We start from the raw sequence: 18,844 nt of genomic DNA, 5'->3' as shown, positions 1-18,844 counted from the left end.
CCAAATTTCCACGCGTTTGCAGTGGCCACACCCATTCTGGCCAATGACCTTTGTTCTCGGGTGTGACTGACAGCAGCCACCTTCCCTGTGCTACCCCTGCTTTACTGGGCGTGCATCTGTCTCCTCTTTGTTGGACCCCTGGGGAGTGTAAAGTTGTTGCTTCCTGGGAAAGCTGTCCAAATGACATGCCTATAACATCTGGCCTTCCCTTTGTTCCTTCCCTGTTATTAATAACTAGTTAATTACAATGGTATCAGATTTTGTTTGCTTCAGCAAATTCGTGTTTTCTCTTGAGCCTGCCAGTTGATGTGAATTTCATCAGAGTCAGCATTCTAAGAGTCCAAAACAAAAGCTGCAAGGCAGAACTTTTGTAGCATGATTTTGTCACAGTCTATAGGTCAAAAGCAAGCGTAGGAACATTTGAGGTCCAAGAGGAGGGGATCAGGCAAGGGCATGGTCACCAGCAGATGCCTCTTACTGGTGGTGGTAGGTACATATTTAGAAAGGAGCACCAGGCCAAATGCAAACTCAGACGTATAGTATTGATCATCCTGGTTCTTTCCTCAAAATCATGTGGGTCTGGGTCACCTATTTAATGTCAAGCCTAGCCATAATCACCTATCCTCATTTGTAACCCACACATTTGCATTGACTATTAATATGGCCCACCATTTCTTTATGTTGATTCCTTGGTTCAACAGCTTCATCCTTATCAGAGCCTTTTTTTTTTCTTTTTTTTTTACTGCAAAAGGAGAAAGGATAGGGGAGTGAAGTGTGCATTTAAAAATCATTTATGGTAATTGGAAAGTTCTCTGAAAAGAACAGAGATGAATATAGGAATTAAAATGTGCATACAGCAGAACTGTGGTTCAATTGTAGCAGTGTAAGTGCAGGCACTGGACTTAGTTGGCACCATATAAATATTCAAATATAAATCATGGTTGTGATTCTTTACCTGGTTCCAGCCCTGGCATGTAGCTGTGCCCTTTGCAAAGGGTAAAGAGATTGCTGCTTGCTGAAGCCTGTATCACAGCCATTCTTTATGCACGTTGGCTAAGTAAAGAAAACCCATTGATAACAAAATGAGGCGGGCTCCACGGCAAATAGATAAATATATGGAAAAAATAGATCTCTGTATTTGGAAGGATGCTGTAGAACATTGATATTATTATCTTACAAATTCTGAATTTTTCTTTTAGAAAAGTTATATTCCAAAACCTGTTTTTAAAATATTTTGAATGTCTCATGAATGGCTAGTGGGTATGTGTGCTTATGCCTGCCCAAACTTCCCTAGATTGCAAAACAGAGCCATGGACAGCAGTCTGGGGGTAAGAAACACTCCCCCCCCCCAAAAAAAAACCCCAACAACACACGAATGTGAAGACAAGGTCTAAAACCTTCCAGAGAATATTTCCTTTGAGGCAGTTCCTTGTTCTTCCGTGCAGCATCTATTAGCCTGCGATTCAGTTGACTACTGCTGTAGAGCAGACCATCCCGTTAAACTTAAAGATATCAGTGTCGTGTGTGTGTGTGTGTGTGTGTGTGTGTGTGTGTTGACCTTGACCCCAGCGGGGTGTAGCAGGGATCGTCTCTGTCGGGCCACAGCACCTACGGAAAGGTAACAGGGAGGTTAGACTAGCTTCAGAATTTGGACGATGAAGGTGGGCGGCCTTGGGGTTGGGGGGGCAGGGTTTGGGCACCTCGGGGTGGTGACACCGAGGACCTCTGAGAGCTTTGGGCTGCCCTCCTAGGTCGCGAAAGGAACGTGGGGCGGGGACTGCACCTTCCTTCCTTTCTTCATGCTCTCGGAACCTGGGAGTAAGTAGCAAATGGAACACATGTGCGCTTCTGGGGACCTCACCTCACTTTTAACCAATAATGCCCGAGTCAAGAAGGTCTCATCACTGTTTTACGGAAGAGAAAGGTGAGAGTTAAGGACAAGGCTGGTCCAAGGTAAATGGTAAAACCTGATCGAACTCAACCGCGAGGCCAGCCTGGTCTGCCTCACTGGTGGATGGTCAGTGTGCAGGAGAAGTGCCTAGAATACCCTGGCTGAGTGGTGGTAGGACTGAAGGAACAAAACCTTGGACTCCCACTCAGAAGTCTTCAGTTATTTTGTGTCCTCAGCAGCTTCTCTTCCCTTCAACCCTAAATGAAAGATCAAAGGATACAAGTTCATGATTTTTATAAGATTATTTTTCTTCGATACCTTGGCTAAAATGGTTTCAGTTATGCAAGATGAGTAAGTTCGACAGAACTGGTTTGCAGCAACGTGGCTATAGTTGACAATAGTGTGTATTTGAAATTTGCACAGAGTACATTTTGAGTGTATCCAACATAAAAAAGGAAAATGGTTAAGATATTAAGTGATGGATATGTTGCCTGGCTTGGTTGTGAATATTTCATGTGTATGGATAGTGAGTCATGAGATTGTATACCTTAAATATATGTAATTTTTAATTGTCAGTTATACTTCATTAAAACTAAGGGGGAAATGGCTTTAAAAATATCAGTGTAATATTTCTCACAATTCTGAGGCTTAGTTGGATGGTTCTACTGTGGTTTTTGTCTGAACTCACACAGTTATATTCAGCTGTAGAAGGGATCAGCAAAATTAACTGTAAAGGGCTAGGTAATGCCTATTTTAGGCTTTGTGTCTGTTGCATATTATTTTATTTTCTAATTTAAAAATTTGTTTTCAGTTACAGTTTACATTCATTATTATTTTGTATTAGTTTAGGTGTACAGCATAGTAGTTAGACAATCATATACTTTACAAAGTGCCTCCCACCCCTGATATTTCCAGTACTCATATGGAACCATTGACTATATTCCCAATGCTGTACTTTACTTCCCCATGACTATTTTTAAAAATCTTTATTGTTGAGAGTATTACAGATGTCCCCCATTTATCTCCCATTGACCCCCTCTACCATACCACTGTCTGTGTCCATGGATTATGCATATATGCATACAAGTTCCTTGGTTATCCTCTGCCCCCTCCCTCCCCCTTTCATTGAGTTTATGAGTTCTTTATATATTTTGGAAATTAACCCCTTATCTGATGTATCATTGGCAGCTATGTTTTCCCATACAGTGGGCTCCCTTTGCATTTTGAAGATGGTTTCTTTTGCTGTGCAGAAGTTTTTTTAGTTGGATGTAGTCCCATTTGTTTATCTTCTGCTTTGTTTCTCTTGCCCTGGAGATATATTTGTGAAAATTCTGCTACGTGAGATACCTTCTGTTGCATATTCTTCTTTGTTATCTATTTATTTTATTTTTTACAAACCTTGAGCTTTTGCTTTTTAAAGGTTTGTAAAAAAGAAAATAAATAGATAACAAGGGCTTTAGCTCACGGGCCCCACATGAAAACAGGCTGAGGGCCAGATTTAGCCCAAAGGCTGCAGTTTGCCAGCCCCTGGACTGGAGAGTCGGCGAGCTGAAGGTCCACGGTGGCCTCACGCACGTGCCTGGCAGCGGCGAGGCTGTCCGCTGGGGGCCCGGCTCTCTCCCAGGGAATCGCCCCTTCTCTCAGAGGCGCTGCCTCTCGCCCTCTGCAGGCTGCACTGTGGGCCGCTGGGCAGCACCCAAGAGAGTGCGGGTGGCAGCTGTCAGGTGTGTTAAGGTATAGCCTGGGGGGTCAACAGAGTCACCCTGCCACATTCTGTGGATCAGATGGAGCCATGGGGCTAACCCGGGTTCCAGAGCGCACAGATTCCTTCTCGATGGGAGGAATGCAGCTAGCAGGACTAGGTGGCAGATTTCTGCGTGCACCACCGAGGGGACCAAGGACTGATGCTGACTTTGACATTAGATTGGTTCTCAAAGCCTTAGTCGGATAACTTCAAATTGAGTCATAAAACGGATTTTATAATCTCTGATGGCAGCTATTGTTCCTACCTTCTCCTTTGCCTGTACTGCCCCAGCCTGCTTCTCATTCTGCAAGCACGCCTTCATTTCCCGCAGTACTTGTTTATAAGTGTCTCTGCCATGAGGTCAGCAGCTGCCCGAGAGCAGAGACCATGCCCTAACACTCCGCCTTGCTGGGATATATCTTCAGTGGATATGCATGGACTTTATTTTATTTTTGTATTGAAAAGAATGAAGAAATTTATCTTTATTTGCAGAAAACCTGATTGTATACATAGAAAATTCAATAAATTTCAGATACACTTTAAGTTCAAATGTGAATGATAAAATATTAAACTTATAGAAAAAAAGATTTAAGTACCTTCAAGATGTTAGGATAAGTAAGAATATTTTACATAGGACATAATAAGTACCAAACATAAAAAATTGAGAAATTGGACTTCATTAAAATTAAGAACTTACGCTCATCGAAAGACTCCAGTAAAAGAATGAAAATACAGCCGCACACTGGGAAAAAATATTCATAATAGAAGTGGAAGTCAGGGGGTTCTTGGTGGCACTCTTCACAAGGCACAGTTTTTCATTCATTTGTATAATTTTTAGGTTAATTATCTGTCCTTACCTAGGTCTTAAGTTCCATGAAATCAATGTTACATGATTTTGCTCACCATTTTGTTCTACTGCCTAATACAATGCTTAATGCATAAAAGGCAGTCAACAACTATTTGGTGAATGAATAAATTTAAACCCAATACAGAATCAATGAGAAATTAAAATTGAATTATGTATTTGTGCATTTAAATTTATTAGTAAGATAATTTTTATTTGTTAATCTCTGTCGGTCTTCTACAGCAAGAAAATGGAATATATTTAAAATTTTACCAAAAAAGCAAAATGAATGATAAACAGAAAAAATCTTTAAAAGTTGGAGAAAAGCCTGCAGAGTAAAGACATGAACATTTGAGTACTTACACTATATTATAAAGGTTATTTATATTTATTGAAACCTAATATACTAGTCCTCAATAATTGTTGAAAAAAGATATGTATGGAATTTAATTCATTAGCCTCACGGAGGTTTAAAGTCAGGTTATTTGTTTACTTTACAAAAATAAAACTAGTTTAACACTCTAGCACTGCCTACAAATTCCAGAAAGATAGTATTCTTCGAAGAGTTACATTTCACATTCAAATACTGTCTAATCAATCAGGTGGTTAAACTTAGCAGTTTTCCAAACATACAGCCAGGAGTTCAGAAGCAATATGATTAATGATAAGTTTGAACTAGCAATCACCTTTAAGGACAGGTTACATTTTAACTTGATTTGTCTGCAGCTAAAAATCGAAATATAACAACAGTTTGTAATCTATGCTGTGCATGTTCCAAGGCAGACGTGATTCTGGAGAGGGTTTCTACTCTATAGTAAATGCTGCCACTAATTGCTCAGTTGAATTTTTTAATATGTTTTCTCTCCCAAATCTCATTGTAAGTGTGTCTTCTGCCACTTGATGGAAAGCTATGACAATTTATTATGTTTAGAGGCAGCTGGGGTGCGTTTCTAATTGATGATTTGTTATCTTATATTTCTTACTTGACTATCACATTTTTCATTCCCTTCAGCGCTTTCCTCCAGCGTCTCCTGTCTTACTGAACTAGATGGATGGTGATGCTTTTGTGCAAATGCAGGCAGTATTCCCATCTCTCCGCTGCTTCCTTCCATCAGGCTGCAGGTACATGTAGGGCCAGTGCTAGATAATATGCATGTGGCACTTACACAGTAGCAAAGTATACTCATCAGTTGATTATGAAGGCATCAGTCCTGTGTGATGGACACCATCACTACCTTCATTTGGCAGGTGGGGAAACTGGCGAACAAATGTTCCAGAATACCTCAAATTTAATGTGTCCATTGTCAACCTCAGTAGCGTCCCATAAAATCTGTGTATTCTGGATTCCTGATTTGGTTAAAGCAGCCCCATTTATCACTCACCCAAGTTTGACCCTCAATTCCTCCTCCTCCCTTACTCCACATGTCCAATCAGTCACATTTTTGCAAGAATTAGAGAAGTGCAAATTAAAGCCAAAATGAGATACATGAAATTACATTAATTTAGCTGATAAAGTAGTGGCAGGGTTAAGAACATTCTAAATCCTTTGTTGTCATTTCAGCAGTCTTCACAGCGTCTTTACCTGGAGTAGATTCCATCTTAAGAAACCACTTTCTTTCTTCATCTATAAGAAGCCACTCCTTATCCATGAAAATTTTTATCATGAGATTGCAAAATTCAGTCACAGGCTCCACCTCTGACTCTAGTTCTTCTGCTATTTCCCCACATCTGCAGCTACTTTTTCCACTGAAGTCTTGAACCCCTCGAAGTCATCCATGAAGGTTGGAGTCAACTTCCAAAGTCCTGTTAATGTTGACATTTTGACCTATTCCCAGGCATCACGAGTGTTCTTAATGGTATCTATAATGGTGAATCCTTTCCAGAAGGTTTTCTATGTACTTTGCCCAGATCCATCACTATCTATGGCAGCTATAGTCTTATGAAATGTATTTCTTAAATAAGACTTGAAACTCAGAATTAGCCTTGACTCATGGGCTGTTAGTAGACATGGGGACAACATTAATGTCATGGTGCCATCTCCATCAAAGCTCTTGAGTGGCCAGGTGCATTGTCAATGAGTAGTGATATTTTAAAGGATTTTTTTTTTTTTCCCCGAGCAATAGGTCTCAACAGGGGACTTAAAATATTCAGTAAACCATGTTGTAAACAAACACTCTGTCATCCAGGCTTTCTTGTCCTAGAGCACAGGCAGAGTATATTTAGCATGACTCTTAAAGGCCCTGGGATTTTTAGAATGGTAAATGAGCATTGGCTTCCACTTAAAGTCACCAGCTGCATTAGCCCCTAACAAGAGAGTCAGCTTGTCTTTTGAAGCTTTGAAGTCAGGCATTGACTTCTCTACCCATGAAAGTCCTAGATGGCATCTTCTTCCAATGTAAGGCAATTTCTGATACATTGAAAACCTGTTTAGTGTAGCCACCTTCATTAATTATCTTAGCTAGATCTTCTGGATCGCTTGCTGAAACTTCTATATCAGCACTTGCTCTTTCACCTTGCACTTTTATGTTATGGCGACTTCTTTCCTTATACTTCATGAACCAACCTCTGCTACCTTCAGACTTTTCTTCTGTAGCTTCCTCACCTCTCTTAGCCTTCATAGTGGACTTAATAGTGGACTTAAAATATTAGCTTTTGCTTAAGCTGTTTTGATCTTTTATCCAGACCATGAAAACTTTCACCATATAAACAAAGCTCTTTTACTTTCTTATCATTTGTGTGTTCACTGGTGTATCATTTTTAATTTCCTGCAAGAACTTTTCCTTTGTATTCACAACTTGGCTGTTTGGTGCAAGAAGCCTAGTTTTTGGCCTATGTTGGCTTTTGACATGGCTTCCTCACTAAGCTTAATCATTTCTCTCTTTTGATTTAAAATGAGAGGCATGAGACTCTTCCTTTCACTTGAACATTGAGAGGCCACTGTAGGGTTATTAATTGGCCTAATTTCAATATGGTGGTCTCAAGGAACAGGGAGGCCTGAGGAGAGGGAGAGCGATGGGGGAACCCTGGTTGGTGGAGCAGTCAGAACACACACAACATTTATCAGTATAAGCGTGCCATCTTATATGGGTGCAGCTCATAGTGCCACAAAACAATTACAAGAGTAACATTAAAGATCACTAATCACAGATCACCACAACAATTATAATAATAATGAAAAGTTGGAAATATTGTAAGAATTGCCAAAATGTGACAGAGACACGAAGTGAGCAAATGCTACTGGAAAAATGGTTGCTTGATGCCGGCTTGTCACAAACCTTCAATTTGTGAAAAAGCACAATATCTGTGAAGCACAATATTGTGCAGCATAATAAAATAAAGATTAAAAGGCAGAAATTAATGATTGGTTTTTATCGCCGGGGATGTGTATACGTTCTTCTGTGTGGAGCAACGCACAGAGCGTCAGGAGCAGCACCCCTAAGGCTGCAGGAGAGATACACACCTGATCTTCCTCCAGGACTCTGAGGACATGACCTGGACTTGGTCCAGTTAGCAGAGTAGATTGTGGCTACACCCACTAAGGTCCCATACCCCAGAATGTGCTGGTGTTGGCTGCTGATACGTTGTAATCATCTCAGGTTGGGAGGCGACAGAGATCAGGATCACCATAGCTCTGAGGGTTGGTGGGGGTGGGGGGAGGGATTCTTTTGAAAGGAAGTCTAACTCTAGTGGCAGTAATCCACCTAAACCATAGTTATAAATTATTGAAGTGCAAAAGTTAAGGATGGAGGGGGGCAGGAACTAGAGAGGAAGAACTTTTTCCTGGTTTGGGTCCTTATTGAGAGTTTGGTGTAAACCCTGAGGCATCAAGATAGTTGGAAACTGAACAGGGAGGCAGTCAAGGCAGGGTCCCACTGGAGGGGGGCCTCTCTAAGCGATTCCATTTCTTGGAGCCATCGGAAGTGACTACCTACATGAAGCTTCCCTGCCAGCCTGTCTCAGCTATGCTGGGGGGATTAAGGGAAGGACCTACCCCAGGTGGGGAGACAGTGGTAAAGGCCAAAGTTGAGATAGCAGGGATGTCCCCAGTTAGCAGAGATACAAAAACATTTTCCAACAAGTAGAAGTTATTAGACAAATTTTATAGAAGCTGATTAATTAATGGAGTGTGTATCCATTACTCATTGGTTTTATCACCCTCTTACAATAGGTCCACAATCTCCTATCAATAATACTGAAATCTCAATGATTTTTAAAGTAATATTTTTTCAAAAGTTTACAAGGATCTTATTTGGTGGCAGAACTTGACTAGGACTTCTGCGAGATTATTTATACTCTTTATCTCACTTGATTTCTGAATATTTATATGATTTGCTGTAGAAAAATTGATGTTTGTTCATAGGGCACTGCCTCAGAGTCCTCTTGGCATGTGGCATAGCACAGGCCCCATTAGTCCGAATTCTAAACCCTGTCTGGCCCCCAGGGATAAGATTAGATCTAGATAAGGGATTTGTACCTGCCTTCACTTTCATCCAAGCTGGAGATCTGCCTCTGGGCCCTTAGGAAAGCAGGGCCTGTTTCCTTTGATTCTTTGAAATAAATGCCTCTTCCCCCCCCCCCCCCCCACACACACACCCTTGCTCTAGGATAGAACCTGCACACTGGTGTGTACCACTTGGTCACAGATCTTGCCTGGTTCACACAGGTTTAAAATACTTGAATGTGTTGCCAGCAGTTAAACTTAAGAGGTTACACATAAAAGTCTAAATTTCTTATGTCTCTTGGGAGATTGGAAAGCTAACAATATTTAGTCTGCCTTCTGGCAGATCAGAAATTTGCTGAAACTGAGCAGCAGCTGTGTTGTTTAGTTGGGACGATTGTCCTCTTTGCCACAGTTTCCACCACTCCCAAGTAAGCTATCAACTACAATATGAGGCTCAAATTAGTGACAACCTAGAAATCCATCTTCCTTCAAGCCAGCAGTTTTTTGTGCTTTTTTTTGTTGTTGTTGTTGTTTTGAGAGGGATGGAAAAGGGAGGAAAGCTCACTTCATTTATTTTTATTAACCCTTAATGTGCTGTAGACGTTTTAATTTCCAGTTCCTGCTGTATCCCCCAGTCAGAGCTTTTTCCCAGGTGGGTCTCCATTCTAGCTGTTTTTCTGGCCCAGCAATGACCTTAAGTTGACTTCAGCTCTGGACGGAGCCCAAGACATTTTTCCATGAGAGGCTTGCTCCTGTCCTGACTCACTCCCTGTCCCCCCCTTTCTCCAGGCCTGGGAAATCTTCCCAAGAGCTGGCTGCCTTCACGGAAGCTCTTTCCAGTAAGTGCATTTCTTTCTAGCTGTCCTAGAGCTTTTCAGCCTGTGCCAGCTGCTGCTATCTTCATTCTTTCACACTGTGGTCCTGGCCCTGCCAGGCAGGGATGACCTGGGTGCATAATGAATGACCGTCTCCTGTGTCTCTGGCTTTGATGAGGTGCCCTTGTTCTGATCCTCTGTACTCCTAAATGACTTCTGTTTTCCTGTGTTTCCAACCCCAGCCTGGTCACCTGTAGTTTGTTTTTGTTTTGTTTTTTTTTGTTTGTTTGTTTTTTATCCCAGAGCTGGCACTTTTGTAAACACCACCTCATATCTCAGCCAGAAGGACCCAAGGCCTTCAGCCTGGCCTGTGATGGGAAAAGAGCAGTGAGGGAGGGGCCAGGTCCGGCCTCTACTCCCAGCTACACCCTTACTGGCAGAAAGTCCATGAATGAATCATTTTCCTCCCTGGCTCTGGCTTCCTCAATTGTAAAATGAAGCGATTATACCGTAGATGTTCCCAGTATCCATTTGTCCTGCTTAACAGGTACCCCCTCCAGTGGCAAAACATGTTTGATTTAGTTGTGTGAGTCCCTCCCCCCTTTTTCCTGTTGGTCTTGGTTGGGGGGATCTTGATAGAATAAAACATTCATCTCTTTGTTTGGTGCCTGAGGAATTTCTCCCCATAATCATATAAAATATGTACAAGCATATGTCATTTATTTTACTTTGCTTTGTTACACTTCGTAGATGTTGGCTTTTTTTTTAATATAAATTGAAGGCAGACCCTTCCACCAGCAATAGATTGTGACTTGCTTTACTGCAGTGGTCTGGAACGAAACCCACAGTATCTCTGAGATACACCTGCACTCCAGAGCTGGCGTCAATCCTGGGGGCCAGCACAGCCTGAGTAAGACCAGATTCAGCACGGGGGGCGGGGGTGCAGGCCCCAGACCTTGAGATCAAGTCCTGGGCAGGTACATGCTCTGCTCTGGAGAGGAACAGGTGGAAAGAGGCGTAATGTAATCTTATCCCTTTCTAGCCTTCCAGCCAGGCAGTCCGCTTCTGTTCTTGAGGTCAGATATTGGCCTCCTGCGGGAAGGCCTCATTTCTCATGGGCAAAGGCAAGAGCGAAAGGACTTCGGGTCAGACCTCCATGTGAATCAGGGCTTAACCACTTACTGCTGTGTGACCTCGAGCCACTTACCTTACCTCTCCTAGTGTGAAAAGTGGGGCAGTTATAGCGCCTTTTGCATAGGGGTGTCAGGATTAAATGGGATAATGCATGTAAAGCTCTCAGTACAGAGCCTGGCACATATTAAATGTCCCAAAGGTGTTATACAGCTTTATCATTGTTAGCACATTTCATTTCCCCAGAGCTCCCAGCTTCTCAGTGAAAAATCATATTTCATCTCTAGTATGCAAAAAAAAATTTCTTTTTTTCCTCAAAAATTAGCTTATGAAGAAGGTTCTCCATTTAACTTCTGCCCTTTGCCTTCCTAGTTCCCACTGACAGACTGAGTAGATACTTCCAGCTGTATCTAATAAAAAACCAATTTAAAGCCACTACCAGAGCTCCATTAAACCTAGAAGAATCAATTCTAAACTAAAAGGCCTGCTTCCCTTCACCTTCACATGTAGCCCATAATGTAAACCACAGATCTTCTTAAGGATCGTTTTTCAATAAAAGAAGAACATTTCAGTGATCATGACATTTTCATTTCGTTAAAAAAAAACCACGTTTTTCTGGTACAACAAATGGGCATGTTTTATTGACTCCCGTGGGGACTTTTCTGGATTTGTATTCATCTCCAATTTCACATGTAACACGTTAATTCATTCCGGTAAAACAATTCAAGCAATGCAGGTAAAACGAAAGCGTGGAAGTCCTTCCTGTCACCGTTCCTTTCGGCGCATCCGCTCCCGCCTGGCCTCCCCCCACGCCCGAATGCCACCGCCCTCCCAGGAGAAAGCGCTGCAGGCCTGCTGTGTGCTTCCCCGTCCTTCCCGCAGGCAGGGGAGAGCCGGATTTCCATGATGCAAAGGAGCGTGGGCTAGACTTAGTGCTTGTTTCTAACCGATACAATAGGGTAACGGTGCTGGCACGTTACCTCCAAGATTAGGTTCCAAATCCACTGGGTTCCGTCTTGTTCTCTCTCTCTCCGAGCCTGCTCCGGGGGATGCAAGCTGCCACACTGTGAGCAGCCCTACAGACAAGCCACGTGGAAAACGTTACAGCAGGTTAGGACCTGAGATTTCAAAACAGTCACAAGAGTGAGCTGGAAGTACACCCAGCTCCGCTCAAGCCCTGAGAAATCGCGGCGGTGGTCAGCACCTTGACTGCGCTTCCTAAGAGGGTAAGCAGCACCTGATTCCCGGCCCTCACCAGGGAGACGGTAAAGGGCTGCTGTTTTATGCTGACTTCTGGAATAATTTGTTATGCATCAGCAGAGGTGATGGTTAGTTTTATGCGTCAACTTGCCTAGGCCATGGTGTACCTATTGGTTCTATTTCACTGGGGAACCCAGACTAACATAGATTTTGATACCGAGAGTGGCTCTAGAGGAACAGAATGTTAAGGATAAGTTTTCTGAATTGGTTCTGAGTTTTCTGGGCATGGCTCGCTAATCTGATTAATTAAAAGAAGCTAATGACTTTCTAGTAGAAGAGAGAGCACTGATAGTCCATGGTGTGATCTGGCGCTACAGATACGCAGAATATCTGCATCGGATACTCCTAATCAAGCAGTTTTAAGAAGCAAGGAGCTGGGTGACTGTGCACGTGATACTTTTAAACATATTTGGGAATCTAACAAATATCATGAGTTTGGGTGGTTGCTCCTAATGTTGCTGGACAAAGTAATGAAGGAAAAGTTTGAGCTCGGAGATTCAAATTTCCAGGTCAAGCACCACATAAATGACCTGAAAACTTACTTCTGTGTGCCCTGAAGGACCCTAATCTCCTGCAGCTGCAGGGCTGGGATCACTGAAAATCAGATGTTGAATCCCATCCTGTTATTAACTGAATCATGACAGGTTAAGCTTCCTGCCTCTGCAGGGTGTCTGTTCTTAGCGTAGGGTATTGATTGGGAAACAGTGGGATCTTGTAAACTATAATGGGAACATGTGAAAGGCCCTGATGAAGCCGGAGACATTGAGCCCCTAAATTCTGATGAGTCTTCTTTGCCAGTGGAAGCAGTCTCCCCACCCCAGTAGAAGTAACTTCCCTACCCCAGTGGTAGCAGCCTCTACCCCCATCTGATGGGATTAACCCTGTCTTGTCAGGAAATTCTCTTGGCCTCCCCTGAGGCTAGTGACCCACTAGCAAAATTTTTGCCATTTATTCCCATCACCTTATGCTCTGCTAGCTAGAGATCTTAGGTCAAAGGGGAAAATGCTTCTATCAGGAGACACAACGATTCCATTGAAGTAGGAGTTAAAGCTGTCACCCTGCCACTTTGGATTCCTCATACCTCTGAATCAACAGGCAAAGAAGAGAATTTCTGTGCTGGCTGGGGTGACTGGTCCTGACTACCGAAAGGAAGCTGGACTTCTACTCCACAGTGGAAGTAAGGAAGAGTGTGTGTGCAATGCAGGAGCTCCCTCAAAGAGGCCTGAGTATTACCATGCCCTGTGCTTAAGGTCAGTGGGAAACTGCAAGCCAACCAGGGCAGGACTCCTAATGGCCCAGATCCTGCAGGAATACAGGCTTGGGTGCTTGCTGAAGGCAAAGGGAAGACAGTGGGTAGTGGAAGAAGGTAGCTAGAAATACGGCGATGACCAGGTGACCGGGTACAGAAGTGGGGACTGTGATTGCCATGAGTATTTCTGCTTATTTTGCTGTGAATGTTTGTTGTGTACTTTTAAGCAAATATCTTTGTTTTCTTCCCTCTCTTATTCCCTTACCATGTACCATAAGGTGTAGTAACTTTTATCATAGTATTTAAGCATCATAGTCTTTATCATAGTATTCTAGGTATTAAGAAGAGTGAACAGCACTCAAGGGATTAGTGTATTTCCTGTTGTACACAGATTAGTTGTATCCTGTTAGGTGGAATTATGAGCCTGTTATTGTCTTTATTTGGAGATTAAGTATAGTTTAAGAAGATGCGTGTGAGTTCCAGGTTGACAGGGAGTAGACTTGTGATGGTTAATTTTATGTGTCAACAACAGGGTGCCCAGCTGTTTGATTGAACATTATTTCTGGGTGTGATTGTGAGGGTGTTTCTGGATGAGATTAACATTTCAGCCAGTAGACTGAATAAGGCAGATGACCCTCCGAAATGTAGATGGGCTTCATCCAATCCACCGATGGCCTGAATAGAATAGAAGTCTGAATAAAAAAGAATTCTTTCTCTCTGCCTGACTATCTTCAAAGTGGGACATCAGTCTCCTCCTGCCTTTGAACTAATACTGGGACTAGAACTCACACCGTCAGCTCTCCTGGTTTTCAGGCCTTCAGATTTAGCCTGGAACTACACCATCACCTGTTCTCCTGGGTCTCCAGCTTGTCTATTGCATCAGCCAATTCTCAGCTAATTGCATGAGCCAATTCCTTATAATCAATCTCACTCTCTCATTATGTATATAAAGCTCATTGATTAAGTAGCTATCTCAACAATATTTAGATATGGAACAAATAAAATAACTGCATATAGACACATATCCGATGTGTGGTGCCCACCCTTGAACATCTTATTTTGCCCTGTTTGAAACCAGCCTCAATACTGGACCTAGTACAGGCAGTGCTTTGTCTCATCTGGGCTCCTCCCCTCCCCATTGCTGGTTCATTTTTCAGCAGCCATGCTGGCCTTCTTTCTTTCTTTTAAATACATTAAGTTTCATATGTATTTGGGTCTAGTTCTGGATTTCATCCTGTCTCAGTGATCTATTTATTCATGTAGCACTACTAAATTTTTTAAAAATGGAACTATGAGGATGTTGTATTATGGCATGAAGTACAAGGAACCTAAGACTCTGGAATGTCAGAAATCAGGAAGCTTCAAGGAATAAGAGATCTTTCTAGAATTCTGCCATTAAAATGACTCAGCTCTAACAATTTATGTTCTGGGTGACTTTTAGTCCAACATTTCAAGTTCCTTGGGAGATCTAATTGTCTCAGCTTAGGCTGATTATCAATCCCAGAATTAATGATCTATTCTTAGTGGGGCAAGTTTGTTTATTGCAGACATGGCTGCTGGGTGCCCAACCCTGTGTATCAACGAAGGTTTTCATAAAGTGTTGTGAGCCGAACAGTACTCTAAAAACTGTCTGCTCCACCACTGTGCCCAACCCCCATCTCATACATCTGAAACTTTCCTATCTGCATGACGTAGTTCTCCCACACAGAATTGCAGCCACCCTTTTCCAAGATGAGATGATGCAAATCATGTCCCTGTATTGATCCAAGGCAATGTCATAGGATCATATGACTGTAAGCTGAGCATTTCCTAGAGCATGCCTACTCCTGCAGTTCTGCCAAAATATCCTTTATGTATTCTACAGCCCATGAATTAGCTGGAAAATGTAACCATCACTACACATCCTAAAATAATAGTGGTTTTCAAAATTGGGTACAAGTACATTTAGAGGTACACAGAAACACATTCCCAAGGATGCTCCAGCATGGGACATTTTGAGGGAATCAATGTCCTGATCCTCAGCTTCAATATAGAGTCTTTCATGTAATGGACCTACCTGAGATGTGTTTGAGTTAGAGGACCCTTGCCTGTCTCTGCTTTCACACCTCCTCTTTACAATAGACTTTTACTTACTTCATTTTTCCCATCACAGATCTCATGTGGTGCATTTACTAGGGCATAAAACTCCAGGACCAAACAATAAGCTATTTTAGGCCACTGGTGTTGGAGAAGCTTTCTTTAATCAAAGCACCGTAGGGAAAGCTTTGTGTCATTTGCTGTCTAATGGGTTTTCCGTGGAGAGTGAGGATAACATTAGAAACAGGATATTCTGAATTCAGATATATTAGGAAGGGGCACAGCAGGAGAGATGACAGTTTTCTTTCAATGACTTAGTCTCTTTCATCTCCTGACTCTTGTAAAAGAAGCACTTCTTCTGGGGGAGGGTCCCCTGAAAGCAGAGCAAAGACCATTGGCAGGAAATGGGGCTCTGGCACCTAATTTCACCCAGGTGACAAGCCCATGACAAGGCTCTGTGCCCTGTAAAGCTTGGATTATCAAAATTTGATATGATCAATCCAAGAAATACCCATTTGCTTAGAAGTAAGTTCTCTCTTACCTGTCCCCACTCTCAGTCAGCTCGGTGGTTACTTCCATGTACTTGTATATTGGTGTCTGTCTCAACTGCATGTTATTCAAAATCTTGAGAGGAAGCTAAAAATGTAATTGTTCTTCTGAGATACAAGTTATTATTATGTCTTCAAAGAAAAGAAATGTATATTGAGGGTGAGTTAGTGTTTTATCTTTTGTTGACCACTTATTTAGATTGGTGGAAGAATCATTTTCATTAACTTTTAACAAGAGTATTGCTTACTCCAAATGCATATTTATTTTCACTTGGAACAAAGTCTACTGCTGGCTGTTACTCATTAAACAATTCTCTACTTACTTATTCCTAAAATGTACTAATTAGAAATATGTTAACTAACAGGAATAGGCTTAACATTTTATAGAAGTAATGCATTTAACAGCAATCACTGAAATGTTTCCTTAGATCTGCTTTACTGGTACCTCAACACCTTCTTTTATTTTGTTGTTAATTTGCGCAAAATAGATTAAACTGTACTCTTGGAAACGATAGTTATGATGTGTTACCCAAATGCAATCAGGATATAATTCCCCAAATTAAATACTTTATTCAACTAAGATTAGTTCTTTTTTCACAGATGATAATTTGCTGTTCTGATTCTATCAAATGCATAATTATGAACTTTACCATTTTCAGCCATCAAGTGAAATTGCATATATATATATAGGTAGATAATCTACATAGATATCTAGCATCCATACATATCATATTAGCATCCGAGAAATCATATAGTATGAATGTTGTCTGTAGTCCATAGTAAGAAATCATAATGTAAAATTGTCAATTTTATGGGGTTGTTTTTAAACAATATCTGTCCAGTTTTAGCTTGAAAAATAAGGTATTTCTAAATAGTTGTAATTAATAGTCATTTGATAAGTATTGGTTAAGTTTTTTTTGGTGTAGTTTCCAGAACTTGCAAAAGTAAATAACTCTAATAATTGGGTAAACAAATTCCTTTGCAAATCATGTGGTTTCTAATTCTTTGCTTGCAATAAATTGAAGGAGGACCTAATTGTGTTGTCAGCTACTAGAATCTTTAAAATATTTTCGATAATGCCATACAATTTTAGAAAAATAACTTGAAAGAATTCAAAGAGCCAAATGATACCATTAGAAGAAAACTTCATCTATGACCATCTACTTATTTATATGAATAAGATTTCTCAGAAATGAAATCTGTAAAAATTTAAAAATTGGAATATAATTAATGCTGTACTCTGTTTCATTCTACTAATGAATATTATTTATGAGCTATAAATCCATGAGCTATATATTTTAAAAAGCTCTGTCTAATTCAGTAGATGAATCTATAATCAGTTTTTTATATTTATTATTTTTCATCAAAATATACTATATGCATGTTGCTTTGATCATTTATGTTTACATAACAGTTGTAGGGTTGAATCAATCTAGAAGACATTTCTTTAACCTTAGAGTCTTATATTCACAGAGAATCTAAAAACATTAATCTCAATGTATATACATATTTTAGTTAAATGGAGTATGAGAGAATGGTTAAAAAGACACTCAGGCATTAAAACATAATACATTACGATAAAATTTAATGAAGTAGAATGAAAGTATGAGTTCAAGGAGAAAAAATATGATGTAAAACTTTTTACTGTTTAAAGCTCTTTCATATATTTTTAAATGGATGCTGGTAGCTTTCAAATTGCTAAATTGAGTTTCTGTTGAATCTCTTTGAAAGAGTGATGGGTTTTATTTTCAATATTTATAATATACCACAAATTATAACCATTTAAGGTTATATGGAAAAATTGTAGGTAACTTAAAATCGGGTAATAGAGTATTTTAAAAATTCTTTTGATTATTTACTGTCAGAGAAGTTTGAAGACTACTGCTGTAAACAACATGGAAAAAGGGAGAGGAAAGAGGTTAAAAATTTTTGTTTAAATGATGCTAATTCTTAAATATAGCGGGGGAGCCCGGCCAGAGTGACTCAGTGGTTGAGCACTGACCCATGAACCTGGAGGTCAGGGTTGGATTCTGGGTCAGGGCACATGCCCGGATTGTGGGCCCGATCCCCAGTAGGGGACTCTCTCTCATCATTGATGTTTCTCTCTCTCTTTCCCTCTCCCTTCCTCTCTCTAAAATCAATGAAAACATATTTAAAAAAAAAAATAGTAGGGGAGGGGACAATTATTCAATCTTCTGTCACTATACTCAATTCTGAACAGAAGTATGAAGTTTAAAGAGGGGAAAGAGAAGGGTATGTTAAATAACAAAATCTAATTGAGTAAATTTGAAGATCTAATTGGCTTTTAAACAATTCATGAATCTTGCTGCCTCCCACCCAGCTGGTAGGAAGGTGCCCCAAGAAGCTGTACAATGTGGAAGGCATTTCCAGGCAGAAGGGGAAGTTATAAGGAAGGAGCAGATGACCTCATCTTCTTTTGGGGGATGGAAAGGGTTTATGTGGCAGATGCCTTCATTGGCACTGATTAGAAAATTCCAGACTGACCGGTTAAGACTACATTTCATGGAAAGGTTATAACTATAATTAGGTTAGGTATTAAGTCTTGGTCTGGTGATGTGGGCTTAGCACAGGTAACTTCATTTTGGGCCTGCTGTCTCTTTTTTAACAAGTGAAAGCTTAAGATTTTTAAGAAATAAAATCTTTAGATTTCATAAAACAAAAGCAGTGTGACCAAACAAAACACATCTGTGGGCTGGAATTTGTCCTTGGGCCACCTGTTTCTGGTTTAGGAAAAACTTGTTTTGTTAATGAAGTTTTTTTACCATGAATTTAGAATGTGTTCAAGCTTTCAAGTAACTTCTGGAAACCAGCAGAAATGGTTCAG

The sequence above is a fragment of the Miniopterus natalensis genome, chromosome 6, assembly GCF_054644295.1.
Source record: "Miniopterus natalensis isolate mMinNat1 chromosome 6, mMinNat1.hap1, whole genome shotgun sequence".
Classification (NCBI taxonomy): domain Eukaryota; kingdom Metazoa; phylum Chordata; class Mammalia; order Chiroptera; family Miniopteridae; genus Miniopterus; species Miniopterus natalensis.
The sequence above is the reverse complement of the archived record's forward strand: the minus strand, read 5'-3'. Positions refer to the sequence as shown.